The 18,118-nt window shown below is 40.5% G+C and overlaps 1 long non-coding RNA gene across 2 annotated transcripts in view; it reads left to right on the top strand.

The window, feature by feature from the left end:
• LOC117361393 overlaps positions 1 to 15,628 on the top strand; it is a 43,531-nt gene extending 27,903 nt beyond the window's left edge. Inside the window, exons 1-3 of one of the 2 annotated variants that reach the window (XR_004539643.1) lie at positions 3,395 to 3,594; positions 5,880 to 6,050; positions 14,978 to 15,628. This is a non-coding gene — a long non-coding RNA (uncharacterized LOC117361393). Of the gene's footprint in view, positions 1 to 3,394; positions 3,595 to 5,879; positions 6,051 to 14,977 lie in introns of those variants that run through there. The other variant, XR_004539642.1, reaches the window with a different exon arrangement.
• Positions 15,629 to 18,118: the final 2,490 nt, after the last annotated feature.

Raw genomic sequence — 18,118 nt, 5'->3', positions numbered from 1 at the left:
CATGTATTTTAACAAGTTTGGACAGTTTAGTGCCATCTACAAATTTAATCACCTCACTGGTAGTTCCGATTCCAGATCATTTATAAATAAGTTAAATAGCACCAGTCCCAGTACAGATCCCTGCAACACTCTGCTATTTACCCTCCTCCATTGAGAAAAATAGCCATTTAACCCTACCCTTATTTTCTATCCATCTGGTGTGAAGGTAGAAGACCTCACATATCACTTAGATAAGATATTAGATATTGTTGTGGAGGAGCCAGCTGTCTTGGTACATATATGTACTAATGACATATGAAAATATGGGTGGGAGGTTCTGGAAGCCAAATTTAGGCTCTTAGGTAGAAAGCGTAAATCCAGATCCTCCAGGGTAGCATTTTAAGAAATGCTTCCTGATACAGGACCCAAGAGGCAGGCAGAGCTCCGAAGTCTCAATGCGTGTTTGAGACGATGGTGCAGGTTTGAGGGATTTAGATTTGTTAGGAACTGGGTTACCTTCTGGGAAAGGGGGAGCCTATTCTGAAAAGATGGACTCCAACTTAACTGGGATGGAACCAGGCTGCTGGCACTAACATTTAAAGCTGCTCTAAGATTGGGGGGGGGGGGAGAGCTCACAATTGCCCAGGAGCAGATGGTTCGATGTGGAGTATCCTTGAAGGATACTGTCGAATCACAACAGTTAGGGAGACCCAATAGATTTCAAAAATGGTGAAAGAAAGCCAAGAGTGCTTAACCCTTTAATTGGCAGATGGTGAAACTGCTGCTTTATGTAACTTCATGTTGAAAGAGAGCAACAGTGCCCATTTGGAGATGCAGATTTCCCATAAGAGCCATAGAAGCACATGTTGCTTCTGAGCAACAATGGCAAATAAAGGGTTAAGAGGGAAGCAGAATAAAGATGTAGGAAACAATATGCCCTCTCATTAAAAGCATAACCTCTTTGCACATAATATGCTCTATTTACAAAGAGCCTCAGAGGTGCCACCAAAAGTTCAATAAACTTTCATAACTTTTGGCTTTATGCCCTCTATCGTCATTGGGTCACTGATTTAATACTTAGAGGTGTGCAACAATTATCTTTAAATATTCAATAAATTAGTTAAATAAGTTATAAAGTGCATGTTACTTAACTTGGGTGGTTAGCCAGGAGGGATAAAGTCGCCAACATGTTTCACCCTGCTGGGGTTTCCTCAGGGCACAATCCCTCAGTACTATATACTATTCACATATCGGGTGGCCACGTCATGAATAGCATATAGTACTGAGGGATTGTGCCCTGAGGAAACCCCAGCAGGGTGAAACATGTTGGCGACTTTATCCCTCCTGGCTAACCACCCAAGTTAAGTAACATGCACTTTATAACTTATTTAAATAATTTATTGAATATTTAAAGATAATTGTTGCACACCTCTAAGTATTAAATCAGTGACCCGATGACGATAGGGGGCATAAAGCCAAAAGTTATGAAAGTTTATTGAACTTTTGGTGGCACCTCTGAGGGCCTGAAATATCTACATTTGCATGACAAACCTATGTTTGCATAGAAGGCATGTAGGGGAGGTTGAAACTACACCATCCCTTCAATTATGATATAGATTCTATCCTTCTATAGAGATCCATACATTCAAAGCCTTACATAGGGAAACTATTTACAAAGAGTGCATACTGTTATCGACAATTGACAAAAGAACATAATGGCCTAACAAAGATTAATAAAATTAAAAATACTTTGAACAACAGAAAATAAAATATGCTTTTTTTCCCCTTTGGGAATGGTATGTAATGACATAAGATGTGTTTGCTGATATTTCCTAAGTTAAAGCAGAGATAAGAGTTGCCACAGTGGGACAGACTGAAGGTCAATCAAGTCCAGTATCCTGAGCTGAGCATTGAGCTGAATACTGTTTACAACAGTGGCCAACCCAGGTCACAAGATCCCAAAGAGAGAAATAGATTTTCTGCTGCTTATCCTAGGAATAAGCAGTAGATTTCCCCAAGCTCGTCTTTGGCTTATGTACTTCTGTCATAGGCAATTATACAAATCTGTTTTTAAAACCCTGCTAAACTAATTGCTTTCACCACATGCTCTGGCAATGAATTCCAAAGTTTAATTACACATTGAATGAAGAAATATTGTCTCTAATCCCCCACCTCTGTCTGATTCTTGGAGTGGAAGACCCAACTTGAAAGGTGATCTAGAGCAGTGGTTCCCAACCCTGTCCTGGAGGAACACCAGGCCAATTGGGTTTTCAGGCTAGCCCTAATGAATATGCATGAAGCAAATTTGCATGCCTATCATCATATGCAAATCTCTCTCATGCATATTCATTAGGGCTAGCCTGAAAACCCGATTGGCCTGGTGTTCCTCCAGGACAGGGTTGGGAATCACTGATCTAGAGACTTGCTACCTGAGTAATCATGTCACAGAAGGGTGGGCCATTTCTAATTTACATATTATTGCTGCACCAGCACTGTTTGTTTTTAAAGCTCTGTATTTTTCAATTCTAGTTCAAGAATCTGCAAAATCTTCTCAAAAAAAATTCTATTCCCTGTTAATATCTGTTTCTCACTTTCTCTTATCTTACCTCATCTTTTCTCCTTGGTTTATTGATTTTCTCTGTTATTTTGCAATCCTGAACTTATGAATGGTGGCTCAAAGACACTGAAAACTGTATTAAAAAAAGACTGGAAGGTTTTTCAATGTATGTCTTGTTTTCTGCCTAGTGGTCTGACACAAGAAACCCTTTTTGATGATAAATGATTTCAGGTAGTGAAGATCTGACTTGAATTGTGTGTGTAATTAGTTAGCCGGGCTATCTGTGTGAGCAGCCTGCAGCCTTTCATTTATCTGTGTGGGCAGTTTAGATAAATTCACATTGTTATATACTAAAACCAAATGGCAAATGAGCAGTTGGAAGGAGGATTAGCTAAGAGCCCCATTTAGTAAAAATCCCCCTCCTCTTTATCCAAATTTTTTAATAGGGAAAGTAGACTTATTGTGTGTCTGGCCACACCCCTCCCAGGAATTTTTGAAACCGTTTCATTCAAATGTTTGCTGTTGTATATAGTAGGGCACCCAGTGACCTTCAGCTTGCACTTTTAAGTGGTTAATTTCACAAAGCTTTTTCCAAATGTAATGCATGTCTTATGTGTGGTAAATAGCCATTACAAAATTGTGGGGGTGGGGGAGGGGAGCCAAGACGGTGTCAAAAATGAACACATGATCATTGTGCTATTATTCTGACTGGAGGTTCAGCCCAATGGGGAAGCAAAAAAGCAAGATCAACTTTTGCCCTTTGAGTGAGGGTTTTATGCCTCATCTGGTTCTTACAGTGATGGAAGAAGGAGGCTCTTACTCTTGGAGGTGCTGTTACTGTTTCGGTGGGGTTGGCGGAAGAAGCTGAAGACCTCAGTGCATTCTGGTTCTGTGAATCCCAAACTAAGACTGGCACCTACTGAGACCAGTGTCCACATTAGTAGCAATGGAGACTGAGAAGGACCACTGGAGTCTCAACAAACTTTGGTTTCATGAATTTGCAGTAGGAAGATCATCTTCTCCAGGGTATAGTGGAGTTGAAGGATTCCTGTTCTAAGGTAAAATCTGTCTTTGATGAGATGAAGAAATTCCCTGTAATAAGTATGGACTCCTTGTGGGATGATATCAAAACTTTTGATATGTCTCTCAGTATGGTTTTTGGTGGTTTAAACATGAAGTTTGATTAAGTGGTGAACAAGATAGACTTGCATGGGAAGAAATTAGTCCAGCAGGATAACAGGTTGTGGACTCTTCAGCAGCAACTAAGATAAATTAAGAGCTTGGAACTGGCATTTATAAGAGATACGGAGTCTACAAAGATAGAGCACTGGAAAAATCAATTTCCTGAGATTTTTAAATCTCCCCATGTTTTGATTGATATATCCCGTGGACATTTATTTATTTACTAGTTTTTTAGCCCGTTACATTAACGGGTGCTAGAATAGATGTGTAGACTTAGGCATTTCTTTCTCTCTTTCTGTATGTGTCTTTCTTTCTTTCTCCCTGCCCCCCTTTCTTTCTGTCTCTCCCCCCTGTCCAGCAGTAGCCCTTCTCCCTTTCTTTTACCTCACCTCTGTCCAGCAGCACCCCTTTCCTGCTCCCCCTGTCCAGCAGTAGCCGTTTTCTCTTCCGTTTACCTCCCCCTGTCCAGCAATACCCCTTCCCTGCTCCCCCTGTCCATCAGTAGCCCTTCTCCCTTCTTTTTACCTACCAATATTCCCATTTTCCCTTTTCCACCCCATCCAGCATCATTAGAGTACCTGTTGTATTGTTGGTGTTCCAGTGTCTCCTCTGTCTTGGGTCTGGGCTGACTATAACTTCCCATGCAGGTTTAAAAAGTAAAATACTTAATGAAGAATCCACTAAAGACTAAAGATATAAAGTACATTTTTCTGTTAATGAATACTCAGTCTAATGGTTAGCACAACCTGGCAAGAGCACTCCCCCTTTCCCTTCTCTTTCCTGCTCCGTTCGGCCCCTCCCCCTTCTTTTACTGCCGTTGCCGATGCGGCCTGCTCCTGACCCTCCCACCGCCGACAAACCTCGGGACTCCAGCCGCGTAGGCAGCACTTTAAACACGCTGCTTCGCGACCTTCTACTGGCGATTTCCTCTGCCGCGTCTGTCTCCGATGATGTCATCAGAGATGTGGCAGAAGAAATCGGCAGAGAAGGGCGCGAAGCAGTGTGTTTAAAGTGCTACCTATGCCGCTGGAGCCGGGAGGTGACGGAGAGGGCAGGGGGTGCTAGTGGCCGGCAGCCGCCGCTCCGCAGGTGGATAGCAGGGAAGGGTGCGCATGCCACTTGTCTTGCCTCGCGTGAGGCCAGACCGTGTGCTTTCCATGACTTCCTTCAACTGCTTGATGTACATTCCCTTGTCATTCTTGATGGTATCCAGCCAATGAGCCTTTGGTCTCCCCTGCTTCCTTTTACCACTGACCATTCCGAGTAGCACTTCCTTTTCTAGTGAATTCGCCCTCTTTATATGAGTGATGTCCAAAATAGGTCAGTTTCTGTTTGGTAATCTTGCCTTCCAGGGACAACTATTAGCAACCCAAGCAGCAAGACTAGACCACCACCTCTCCAATCTGATGACCACAACGCCCAACTACAAAACCATCAGGAAAGAATTGAAAACCATGCTATTCAAGAAATTTGTCAATTGATCTAACTAAACCTTCTCGACTCCCCTGATCCTAATGCTTTTTCTAACTATCAACCTTGTAATCTCTCTGAGAATGCCCAGGCCAGTTCTTTTGTAAACGACCAAATACATTTTCTAACTATTAACCTTATAATCTCTCTGGGAATGCCCAGGCCAATTCCTTTGTAAACTGCCTAGAACTGAAAGATATTGGTGGAATAGAAGACACCAATGTAATGTAATCCTAGCTGTCCATGGGATTCTTAGAAGTCTTCTCCAGCACCACAGCTTGAAGGTGTCAATTTTTTTCTTCTATCTGCTGTTGTGAGTGTCCATGTCTCACAGCCATATGTCATGATTGGGAACACAATGGCAGTGATCAGTTTTTGTTTGATGGTGACTGAGACATCCATGCACTTTCATATTTGGTCCCAGCTCACCATGGCTGCACGCCCCAGAGCTAATCGATGCTTGATCTCTGCTGTCGAACCGTCACTGTGATCAATGAGGGACCCAAGGAAAATGAAGCTGTGCGCTATTAGAGAGAATCTTGGGAGTCTAGTTTTTTTTAAGGTATAAGAGTTGAATGAAAAGTATTGCCTCCCCCTCCCTAACTTTTTAAAATGAAAATATTGTAATTGATTTAAAAAATGAAAATAATGCTTAAAACGTGCTCTGTAATTGCATGAATTTTCTTTTCAGCATAGACACCGCCATCCCCCACATATTACCAACAATGGCCAAGTTTTTGAAACCCATTGCAAAGAAGTATACATTTTGTCGCTTCAACCAGTTGCTTACAATCTGTTCCACCTCTTCATTTGAGTCGAACAGATGCCTTCAATTTTGGAAAAAGATGGAAATTGCATAGCGGTAAGTCTGGGCTGTGTGGCAGTTAGGGTAAGACATCTTCACAATTGGCTTTTGTGGTGTTTTATGTTGTGTGAGGTCTAGCATTGTCATGTTACAGCAAAATGTCTTTCTTGTGCTTACGTATTCTTTCAAAGTTTCAAGGTTACAATGCAATGCTCTGTACCAGGTTCAAGGAATTCCATGTGAACAATGACATCCATGTCCTAAAAGAGAGTAGGCAGGTTGTTGGGTTTTTTTTCTTGTAGAAGACTGTGTTTTGAATTCTTCCTTTGTAGGTGAACCTTTGTGACAACACTCTATGGATTGGAGCTTTGTTTCTGGCTCATAATGACAAACCCATATTTAATCAGCTGTCATTCTCATATTGGGTGAATAATTGCTGACAGATTTCAAGTCTCAAAGCGTTCATTACTGCAGTCAGCATGTGAAGAACCCATCGTGCACAAACCTTTCAATATCCAAAAATATCAATAATGCAACCCACATGTTCCTTTGAAATGCCATGTGCTAGCAATTTCCCTTTTGAGTGATCCTCTGATTGTCTTTTACGAGTTCTTAAACCTTTCTTGTGTTAGACTTGTCTGGTGCTCTCATGGGTAGCCCACTTCATTTTTGATCACACAAATCAGCCCTTCCCAGTTCACAATCTTCATAATTATGTCCCAGTGATAAACGGTACTCACACCCGCACTGTCATCACCGAAAAAATAAAAATCCTGCACATAGTGATGAATTTCAGTAGGGAAGACTCCTTCAACAATCAGAATTTCTATCATAGCGTGTTGCTTAAATTGCACCAAGTGCTCGCTGCAAGCTTCCATTTCACAAGCAATAGCAAAATAGCTTCTTCATACAGACACCTCTTGCCAGCTGAGGTAAAGGAAGGGATTTCAAAGAACAAGTGTAGTACATCAGTGCTGCCATCTGTTGATGAATTATGGAGGTGGAGGTATTACTTTCCATTCAATTCTTGTACATAAAGCCTATGTTGCACTGGTTAAATAAGCATGCTTCAGGGAATTATAGGCACCCTATCAAAAAATTACTTTTGTTACCCCCTAATTCTATACAGTACAGAGAATTGATGTTTATTTCTTTAACTTACTATTTATTTAGATTTAGCTTGCACCTTTTTTGAATAATAGCTCCAAGATAGTTACTTTCAGGCATTTTCTTGTCCCTGGATGGCTTATAATCTAAGATGCCTTTTTACTAAGCTGCGATAAGCACTAACATGAGTTTACCACAGGTTAAAACCCACTACCTTAGGGCATGCTCAGGTGCCTTGCTGTAGTTTTGGGATCAGTGCACGCTTCCTGCATACTAAAAAATATATTTATTTTTAGCACTGGGGGCATGTCTGTGGGTGAAGAGTTGGCATGTACTGTGCTAATCAACTAGTGCAGCTATAACTGATTAATGTGTGGTTAGCACGTGAGTCCTTACCATCTAGAAAATAAGTGTCGGTAAGTATAATACCATAACATACCATACCATACCATATTCAAGTTTCAAGTTTCAAGTTTATTAAGTCTTGATGAATCGCCTATAAATTTGCTAGGCGATGTACAATAAAAATAACATGTATTAATAAATGAAACAAGTACAATATTAAAAATGACATAAAAAACAAATTTGTTGTGTAGACAAGAAACATACTTTGCAAACTACTCAAAGAACCTATATTCACAATAATGTGAGGGTAAAACATACAAGACATGTGAGGATAAATAGGGAAATAGTTACAATTTTGATAGAGGAGAGGAATAAACATAAAAGGAAAAAACAAAAGGTGGGTAAAAGATGGCTGTTATTTTTTTTTTTTTTTTTGTTTTTTTTTTTTTGTTTTTTTTAAAAAAGAGAAAAACCGAAAATGTAAATAAGAATGTCAAATTTTTACTGCTCATAATAACCATACGCATCTTTGAAAAGAAAAGTTTTTAGCATTTTTTTAAATTGAGTTAGGTCTTTTAGTTCTCTGATGTGTTGGGGTAGAAGATTCCATGATTGAGGGGCATTAACTGAGAACATATCCTGTCTTCTGGTTCCTATCATTTTAATAGAAGGAACTGTAAGAAGATTAGTTGAAGAAGAACGAAGTAAGCGTGTCGTACTATAAGGAATAAGCCATCTGTTAATGAATTGGGGTTCGTTGTAATTTAAGGCTTTGAACACTAAAAGCAACAATTTAAAAGTGAATCTATGGCTTATAGGAAGCCAATGAGATTTAACCAACAGCGGAGTAACGTGATCGTATTTTTTTTTGTGAATTAGTTTCACGGCTGTGTTTTGTATGAGCTGCAGCCTTCTTTTTTCTTTTAAAGTTGTATTAAAGAGGAGAGAATTGCAATAGTCTAGTTTAGTCATAACGAGGGAATGAATGAGAATGTTGATTGCTTCTGGTTCTAAGAATTTAGTTAGTGATCGAATCAAGCGAAGTTTATAGAAACAAGATCTAACTATATTGTTTATATGCTCATGATAAGAGAACTTATCGTCGATAGTAACTCCCAAAATTTTTAAAGAAGTGACCTGTTCTAAATTGGTGTTGTTGATCGAAATTGGAGAACTCAAGGTTAAATCTTTTTTCCAAGGAAAAAGCATCGTTTTTGTTTTGTTAATGTTTAAAGATAATTTATTTATAGTTAACCAATTTTTTATTGTTGCCAGTTTATTGTTAATTGCTACAATATCATCGGTGCTTTCTGGATCCAAAGGATGAATGAGCTGAATATCATCTGCATAGACAAAAGCTGTGAAACCTAGAGATTGTGTTATGTTTAGAAGAGGTGCGAGGAATATATTAAATAGAAGAGGAGATAGTTTTGAACCTTGTGGAATACCATATTCTAATGAGTAGCTTTTGGAAATACTATTGTTGAATCTAATGAAGGAAGAACGGTTAGACAAAAAAGAATTAAATATTGTTTCTTATACTACACAAATATTGTTTCTTATACTACACAAATGTCAACTGGGAATCATTCCAGCTTACATAAGATTAATAAGGTTAGCAACATAGACATTATGAATCATAGCAAGACTATAATGAAAACAGATTCACTTTTAACACCTTCCTAAATTGAAGATAGGAGAAAGTCTGACATAAGCAGGTTGGGAGCTCTAATGGGAAAATCAACATATGGTCATTAATAGGATTAAGTGCCACTGAAAATACCCAGTTAGCCTTGAATATGCAATTTAAATGGCCAGGATCTTCTCTTGGCTGTTTAAATAATTTTGGATATCAGGCTCAGCATGTGTTCCTTAACCTTCAAGGTGCAAGCGTTTACACCAGCTCTATGGCTTTTGCAAGTGATTGCGCTTAAAATATAGGTGTAAGGTTTGTTAGTGGCTCCAACAATATATGGTTGGTGGGGTCACTTGAGAGGCGCCCTTACAAATGCCAGGTCCCAGGTTCAGTTCCCTCATAGAAGATTCACCAGGAGTAGAATCCAATAAGAAACACAGCCAGAGGTGATTGCATAAAGAATATATTATAGAAATAGGCTTACAGAAAAGCAATATTTATAAGCATTACAATTAAGTAGAGAACAAAGCAGTTTCCCTGCCTTACAGAGTTCAGAGGCAAAGAGACAGAGAGTCTGAAGTTCTAAGGAGAGCCAGAGAGAGAGAGAGAGAGAGAGAGAAAGGGGGATGGGGTGATGGTCTAAGTTTCGGGCTCCATAGATAAAGAGGATAGACAGAGAGATATACAGAGAAAGAGATAGCCCAAGAGAAACAAGAGAAGACCAGAGTGCCAAGAGCCAAGAGAGGGGGGTGATGCTGCGAGGGGGCTTTTATAGTTTGGAAACTTATTCTAAAACCAGAATCTATTGAACTTTAATAGAAGTTAAATCTCCCCCCTCCTTCGTAGACAGGAGAAAAATAGGCTGTAGTCATATATGTATTTCCAGTATGTCTCTGACAATAGTTTCTGATTAACTTTAGTTATCTGTGCACCTGGACCCATTGTCCTAAGCACCCTCTTAATCAGACATTAACACATTAACACCTTTTAGCTAATCATGATTTAATCAGGGCTACTTAAAACAGTCTCCCTGCCCTCAGGGGTCTATCTGCATTCACATGCCAGAGTCAGATTGATATAATTTCCCATAGGCCTTCTCTGACATTAGTTATGCCAACTGAAAATGCTGAATGCTAGCAATAGCTATGCTGACATCTCCCATACTTTTTTTTATTCTTTGAAATGAAGGCAAGCTTGTGGTACCCTTCTATAAACAGCCAGTCTGCATTTCGCAGATGCCTCGCTTACCTCCAACAGCACGTCCCCTGTCCTGCAGAATCTCCAAGCTATGAAGATAAACAGTTCCCATTCAAACCTCTGTCTTAGGTTGTATAGTCCGTCACCTGGGCGGGGATCCCAGTATGCTTATATCTTACCAGTCGTTGAGCGAATGAACGGTGCATAAGGGAAGCAGGAAGCTTTTTCAGGAGGTTCAGGTATAAAGGTACCAAGATGTCATGAGAGAGTATGCAAGTATGGGATAATATTATGTCTGACCCTGGTAATGCAATAGGCCATGCCAAATTAAAACCAAATTAGAACTAAATTAGCCAAATTAGCAAGTGTCAGAGAAGGTACATGTATAACTGCCTTAAAAGCTAGAAGGAACTTTGTATGATATGCGTTGTAAAAAAGTGTACATGTGTTTCACTTTACAGCAAAGGAAAATCATAATAATACATAGCAAAATTTGTATAATAATTAAGATAATGATAGGGTGAATTAAAACTTTAAATATGTGGTTTGCAGTGGGCGAATACCCAAAGAAAAGTTCCCAAACTGAGACATGAGTGTCTCATAGCAAATTTTCTACAGTTTATACAATGTGTCCATTTTCAAAAGTGATGTCTCGTTCCCCATACCAAGAAGTAGTGGATGCACAGCATATGAAATAAAGTCTGGAATGTCCATAGAATCATTAGTAACCAGAGGTGTGGAGTAGGTTGTCCAATTAATGGTGATGGAGGACAGAGGTGAATGACTACACCAGGTATTACCCATAATGCTAGTATTATAAAGGAAAGTAGATACCTACTTTTCTTTTTAGAATAGGCTCAAAATAAGCCCTCCTTTATAGAATTATGTGTGCATTATATCTTAGGGATAGCTGTACTATTTGCTCTAAATCCCTTTATGCAAATGCCATATATATTTTATTGTTTGTATTTTTGTTCTGTTTGTAGATGTATTTATTGTCAATCTGGTATGTATTTTAGTTTGTAACCTGCCCTGGGTAAGGGCGGGATATAAATAAGTAAACCAAACCATATGTGTTATATCAGTGGTCTCAAACTCAAACCCTTTGCGGGGCCACATTTTGGATTTGTAGGTACTTGGAGGGCCGCAGAAAAAATAGTTAATGTCTTATTAAAGAAATGACAATTTTGCATGAGGTAAAACTCTTTATAGTTTATAAAATTTTCCTTTAACAGTTAAAAGGAAAGATATATAAACTATAAAGAGTTTTACCTCATACAAAATTGTCATTTCTTTAATAAGACATTATTTATTTTTTCTGCGGCCCTCCAAGTACTCTATTTTTTTCTGCAGCACCCACATTTAAAGTTCAATATCTTTTCTTTCTCAAAACTGGCACATTTCAATCACTAAATTGAAAATAAAATCATTTTCCTACCTTTGTTTGGTAATTTCATCAGTCTCCGGTTGCACTTTATTCTTCTGACTGTGCATTCAATACTTCTTCCCTTCTTTCAGCCTCCTGTATGCTTCCTCTCCTCCAGACCTCATTCTCTCCCCCAACTTTTTCTTTCTTTCTCTATGTCTGTCTTTCTCTGATTCTGTGCCCCATTTTTTGCTTTGTTTCTGGTTCCCTGTCCCCCCTCCTTCTTTCTTTCTTTCTTTCTTCCTTCCTTCCTCCGTGCCCCATTTTTTGCTTTTTTTTCTGGCTGCCTGTCCCCACCCCATCTTCCTTCTTTCTTTCTTTCTTTCTTCCTTCCTTCCTTCCTGCCCTCCCCCATGCCACTGCCACCGCGGAATAGGCTGCTGCCGCTGCCGCTATCAAGAACGGGCCGAAATCTCCCTGCTTCTCTTCTGCACGGGGTCGACCAACTCTTGCCGCCCGACGTCAATTCTAACGTCGGAAAGGATGTTCCGGGCAGCCAGGCAGCGATTGGCTAGCCAGAACGTCCTCTCGACGTCAGAATTGACGTCGGGCCACAAGAGTTGGTTGGCCCCGCAGAGAAGAGAAGCAGGGAGATCAAAGAACACGGTGCCGGCCTGATCCCCGATGACAGCAGAGGGAAGGGAAGCAGGTTGGGCACCACTGCTCTAGACGAGCCGCGAGCCGCAATCTAGGGAGAACAATGGACCGCCCCCCCCCCCCTTGGTACGCCACTGGAGCAGCAGCGTGTCTGGCTGGTTCGTTCGTTCAAAGTCGCGGGTGGCGGCTCCTTGCGAGATTTGTGTCTGCGTCTGAAGCCTCTCTGATGTTGTGACTCCGATGCAGGAGTGGATAGCGCAAGGAGCCGCCAACCCGCGGCTTTGAACGAACGAGCCGGCTGCTGCTCCAAAAGGAAGAGAATGATCGCCTCCAGTCCGCGGGCCACAAATAAAACCTGGAGAGCCACATGCGGCCCGCAGGCCGCATGTTTGAGACCGCTGTGTTATATGGTAGGGATTTCTTTCCTGTTATCATACTTTGAGATAGTCTAGCCATAATTGTTGTTCTACTTTTGTGCTATATTTTAGGGTAATGTCTGCACATGAGTTACTGTTGTGCATACCATGACAAGAATGAACTTCACCCCCTATGCCGGAGTACATGAGAGATGATCTCAGTTTCTGATAGCTTGGCTGTGTGTTACATTTCTCATTGTCTGCCAGCTGTGTTTCTGTTCTCATTGTAACCAAGACAGGAAGCATTAGTGGAGTTCTGATAATTATATGTTGTAATTACAGCTGTTGTTTTTTTTTTTTTTCTTTCAGAAAGGGAACATTATTGCTATCAGTTTCCCAGTTGCTTTGGGATCTTGCATCTGGAAGATAATTTCTAGATGTTTTATATCTGCTATGATTTCAATATTTTTAAATGTTATCAATCTCAAGCTATAAAGCAAACAAAAATGTGTAGTTTAACCTTACTGTCAAATTGTAATGTTTTACCATAGGATATTCCCTCTGTTTACCTGCAATGTATAAAGTAAGGGATAAGTGATAGGGACTTGTATACCACCTTTATGTAGTTATATAACAACCATATTCAAAGCAGTTTACATACTTCAAGCATTTTTTCCTATTTATCCCTGTGGGCTCATAATCTATCTAATGTACCTGGGGCAGTGGAGGATTAAGTGACTTGCTCAGGGTCACAAGGAAGAGTGTAGGTCTTGGACCCATACACCATATTCTGAACCACTGCACCATACTCTGAAGTAAATTAAACAGTGCGCTCTGGGGGTAATTTATAAAGAATTTTCTGTATGAAAAATGTCTTTTACATGCAGATAATGTTGATTATACAATTACTTGGGTGAATATGCATACACAAGCACATATACCCCAGATTTGTGCACCCAGCTTTGTGCATGCTCTGAGATGTGAGTACAAAGTAATGGAATAGCAAGCTCTGAACCACTGGTTGCTAGCAACCACTTTTTGAGGTTAATTGGCAGCCATTAGAATTTTTGAGCAAATCTGGCTATACGCTGTTCTTTAAGGCAGGGTTCCTAACTCCCATAGACCCAGATTCTATAAATGGCACAGTTGGAGTCTTAGAACCCTACCCGGTGCATCACAGAATGCACCGGGAAGGGGACGGTCCTCCATTTTCGTGTAGCAGGCCTGCTGGCTGGAGGGTGCAAGCATCCCTCCTGCTGGACTTTCTACAAAGAGGTATGGGGTGGGAGTTGGGATGGGGGCTTTGGGATGTGGGGTGGGGGGTCTAGAAACTTGGGGGAGTGTTTGGGGGGTCTGGAGAGGGTATGTCACCAGTTGGGGGGTCTGGAGGGGAGGTGTTTCTAGTTGGGGAGTTCTAGCAGGAGGGAGTGGGAATCCCTCCTGCCAGCTGAATTTGTGTGTGGGGGGGGGGGGGGCGTAGACTCCAGCGGGAGGGTGTAGGCATAACTCCTGCTAGGTGAATTTGTGGAAGTGTTCAGAGATTTTGATGGGAGAGAGTGGTCATACCTCCTGCTGGGGAAATTCACAGGGGGGGGGTTCCCTGCCACAGCCACTCAGCTCATTGTGGCAGGGGGATTCCCTTGCCGCAATCAGCTCAGCAGCTATGTCTATTTGAAATGTAGGCCAGCATTTTGCTGGCCTACATTTCAGGCATCTTTCATGGCCATAGGGAGATGCCTTGGTCTGCTTAAGCTCGCCCAAGGCCATTTCCGGGTGGAACCACACCCACACCCTGCCTTGGGCAAGCTTAAGTGTCCTGACGCATCTCCCTCAACTGCAAAAAAACACCTACATTGTAGGTGGCCTGCCTTGGGGGGTTTTTTTTTTGTTTAGAAAACATGCATCCCGATTGACTGGTTAGACAGCTATAGTACACTTACTGCCACCTACAATTGGGACACTGTTTATTGATTCCGACCCCTACAGCATCTGATTATTTTGCAGCACATTATAGGATTCTGAAAGCCCAACATCAGGGTCAGATACTAACAGCTATTGTTAAGATCAAAGCACATACAGGAGGGTCTGATATTTATTAGGCAGGGGAATCAAGTGGCAGATAATCTGACCAAAGATGCAGCTAGATATGCACAAGCTAGTAACTTAAAAAAGGACAAAATTAACTGTTTTAGTAGAGCTGTTATCAACAAACAATGATAGGCTTACTTTTTCTGCCAGCAAAGCAAACAGCTCGGCAGAGTTCTTTCTTTGTAGATATGAAGACATTTAAGTGTAATTCAATTTATTTATGTTTTTTTAGGAAAAAGGAAAGAAATGTGCCTCACCTGAAAGAAGTGAAGAAAATAAATTATGAACTAAAAATTTGGACGTCTTGCCGATTGTTTGCCCTCCAGAATGTCTAAATTGAAAAAGGGCATGTAAGACATGTGTTCTAAGTGGGATTTGAGTAGGCTTTGGGGCGGGTTACACTTGGACGTCTTGCAGCAATAATCAAACCTTTTGCAAGATGTCCTTGACAGAACTTGGATGCTTTTGTCTAGACCTCTTTTAGAAGCATCTAAGTGCCAAAAAGGTACCCAAACTGACCAGATGACCACTGGTAATGACCCCCTGCCTTCCTTCCCCAGTGGTCATTGAACCCCTTCCACCCCCAAAATAAAACAGTACATATATGTCTGTAGAACAGCAGTATCTGGTATGGGAAAGCTTAGTAGAGCATCACAAAGGTGTCTTAAGTATCCCAGTTGGTGGGTTACCATAGAGGAGGAGCAAGGCCCATAAGCTATTCTAACCACTACATTTATGGAGCAAATATGCATAAAAACCCACAAAAATTCTACTATACTGCCATATAGGTGCCACCTGCAGCCATAAGGGCTAGTAGGATGGTAGACAGGTGGGTATGGTGGTTTTTGGGAGAGATTTTGGAGGGCTCATTAAAAAGTATAAGGAGTATATGGTGAGATGTACATCTGGCACCCTTTATGTGATGTTCACAGCAGTGTCCTCTAAGGTGCCCCACTGATCTGTTGGCATGTCTGTGTAGCCACTCCATTACAAAGCTGGCCCCTCCCATGTCTATATGGTGTCCATTTTTAACTTGGATGTTTTTGTGGTTTGAAAATGGTGAATAAAGTTAGACATCCTAGTAATCTAAATATTTTGGCGGCCAAGAAGTCCAAGTAGGCAATTTTCAGGAAAAAAAAATTATTTGGGCATTCCTCAACTTCCAAATTTGAATGTCTCATTGGAAATATCTAAATTCTGACTTAAACATCCTATTGAAAATGGCCTTTATTGTCTTTCATAAGAATGCTCATTTTTTTAAAAAGTATTTTTGTTGGCAAGCTTTCAAACTGAATATATGTGTTATCATTTCTGGTGATACATTGAGAAGTTAAATTTAGTGTAGGTTTTATGCTAACCTGGGTTAAATCCTAAAGTTTTATGAATAAGGGAATTTTACATTATGATTTATAGTTTTGAATTTATTTCATACTTGTATAAACAGGATACTAAGTAGAAGTCTATTTTTTTTTTACTTGCTTATGGCATTTACATCAAATTTCAGTTTATAAGCAATATCTTTCAATGTTATTAAGGATGAATTTATTTTAATCATGATTGTGGAACAGTAAACAGCAAGAGATTTTGAAAATAGTGGGAAATATTTTGGATATTATTGAGTTAAATTGTATCTTATGTATTACTTGCGGCCTCTTTTACAAAGCCGCGCTAGCGGCTGCGCTGTGCTAATGGCCCCGAAGCCCACAGAGATTTAAAGGACTTCGGGGCTGTTGCCACACGGCAGCCGCTAGCGCGGCTTTGTAAAAGAGGCCGTAAGCATGCTTTAAAATCATTATGTCACACATTGCATTACCCTCAGCATTTGCTGCTGTTCTTATTAGTTGAATCACACCTTTATGCTGGGCATCAGGAATAGAGCAATTAATTATTCAGAAGGTTTGTCAGTGTCATGTGTGTTTTATTAAATAATCCAGCAGGAAGCAGACATATAAGGGGCAAATGCTTATTGCCTACTGGTCTATTCCAAGTATGACATATAGATTTTACAGATATGCAAGCCACACATCATGGATATCGGTATATGTTAGTGCTTATTTACTCATATTCCCAGTGGGTTGAAGTTGTTCCTGTCAAAACTACTACTACTGCTGCTACTTGTCATTTCTGTAGCACTATAGGGGTTGCTGGACCATAAGTGGAGGGGGAGAGCAGACCATGAGATGATGGACTAAAGGGGTGGAGCCCAGTATCCTGTTTCAACAGTGGCCAACCCAGGTCCCAAGTACCTAGGTAGATCCCAAGTAGCAAAACAGATTCTATGATGCTTATCCTAGGAATATGCAATGGATTTCCCCAAGCCATCTCAATAATGGCCTATGGACTTCTCTTTTAGGAAATTATCCAAATGTTTTTAAAATCCTGCTAAGCTAACTGATTTCGCCACATTTTCTGGCAATAAATTCCAGAGTTTAATTACACATTGTGTGAAGAAATATTTTCTCTGGTTTGTTTTAAATCTACTATTTAATAGCTTCATCGCATGTCCCCTAGTCTTAGTATTTTTGGAATGAGTGAACAAGTGATTCACATCTACCCTTTCTACTCCACTCATTATTTTATAGATCTCTATCATACCACCTCTAAGCCGTCTCTTCTCCAAGCTGAAGATCCCTAGCCACTTCAGCCTTTCCTCATAGGGAAGTCATTCCAAACCTTTTATCATTTTTGTCACCCTTCTCTGTACCTTATCTAATGCCACTATATCTTTTTTTTTTTTTGATACGGTGACCAGAACTGCACACAGTATTCAAGGTGCGACTTTACTATAGATCAACACAAGGAAATTATAACATATTTATATTTGTTTTCCATTCCTTTCCTGATAATTCCTAACATTCTATTTGCTTTCTTAGCCACCGCTGTACATTGAGCTGAGGGTTTCAACATATCCTCAACAATGACAGCTAGATCCTTTTCCTAGGCAGTGACTCCTAACACAGAATCCAGCATCACATAGCTATAGTTTGGGATCCTCTTTCCTACATGCATCACTTTAAACAACATCTGCCCTTTTGACGTCCAGCCTTCTAGTCTCACAAGGTCCTCTTGCAATTTTTCACAATCCTTTTCCGATTTAACAACTTTAAATATTATGTCATCAGCAAATTAAATTATCTCACTAGTTATTACCATCTCTAGCATTGATAAAAATGTTAAAAAGCAGCAGAGTTGTTGACTCATAAGGAAAAGAGAGAGGGGACAGGGAGTTACTGGACTATAGGGGTAGGGGGGAGATAAGGAGCATAAAGCTGCTGCATCATAACAGGAACGGCGAGAGGACATAATTGCTAGACTATTAGCAGAGGGGAGAGGGGTCATATTGTTCCTAGACCATAAAAGAGAGAGGACAGGG

The sequence above is a fragment of the Geotrypetes seraphini genome, chromosome 5 (assembly GCF_902459505.1).
Source record: "Geotrypetes seraphini chromosome 5, aGeoSer1.1, whole genome shotgun sequence".
Classification (NCBI taxonomy): Eukaryota; Metazoa; Chordata; class Amphibia; order Gymnophiona; family Dermophiidae; genus Geotrypetes; species Geotrypetes seraphini.
This window is presented reverse-complemented; position numbering and strand designations above follow the sequence as displayed.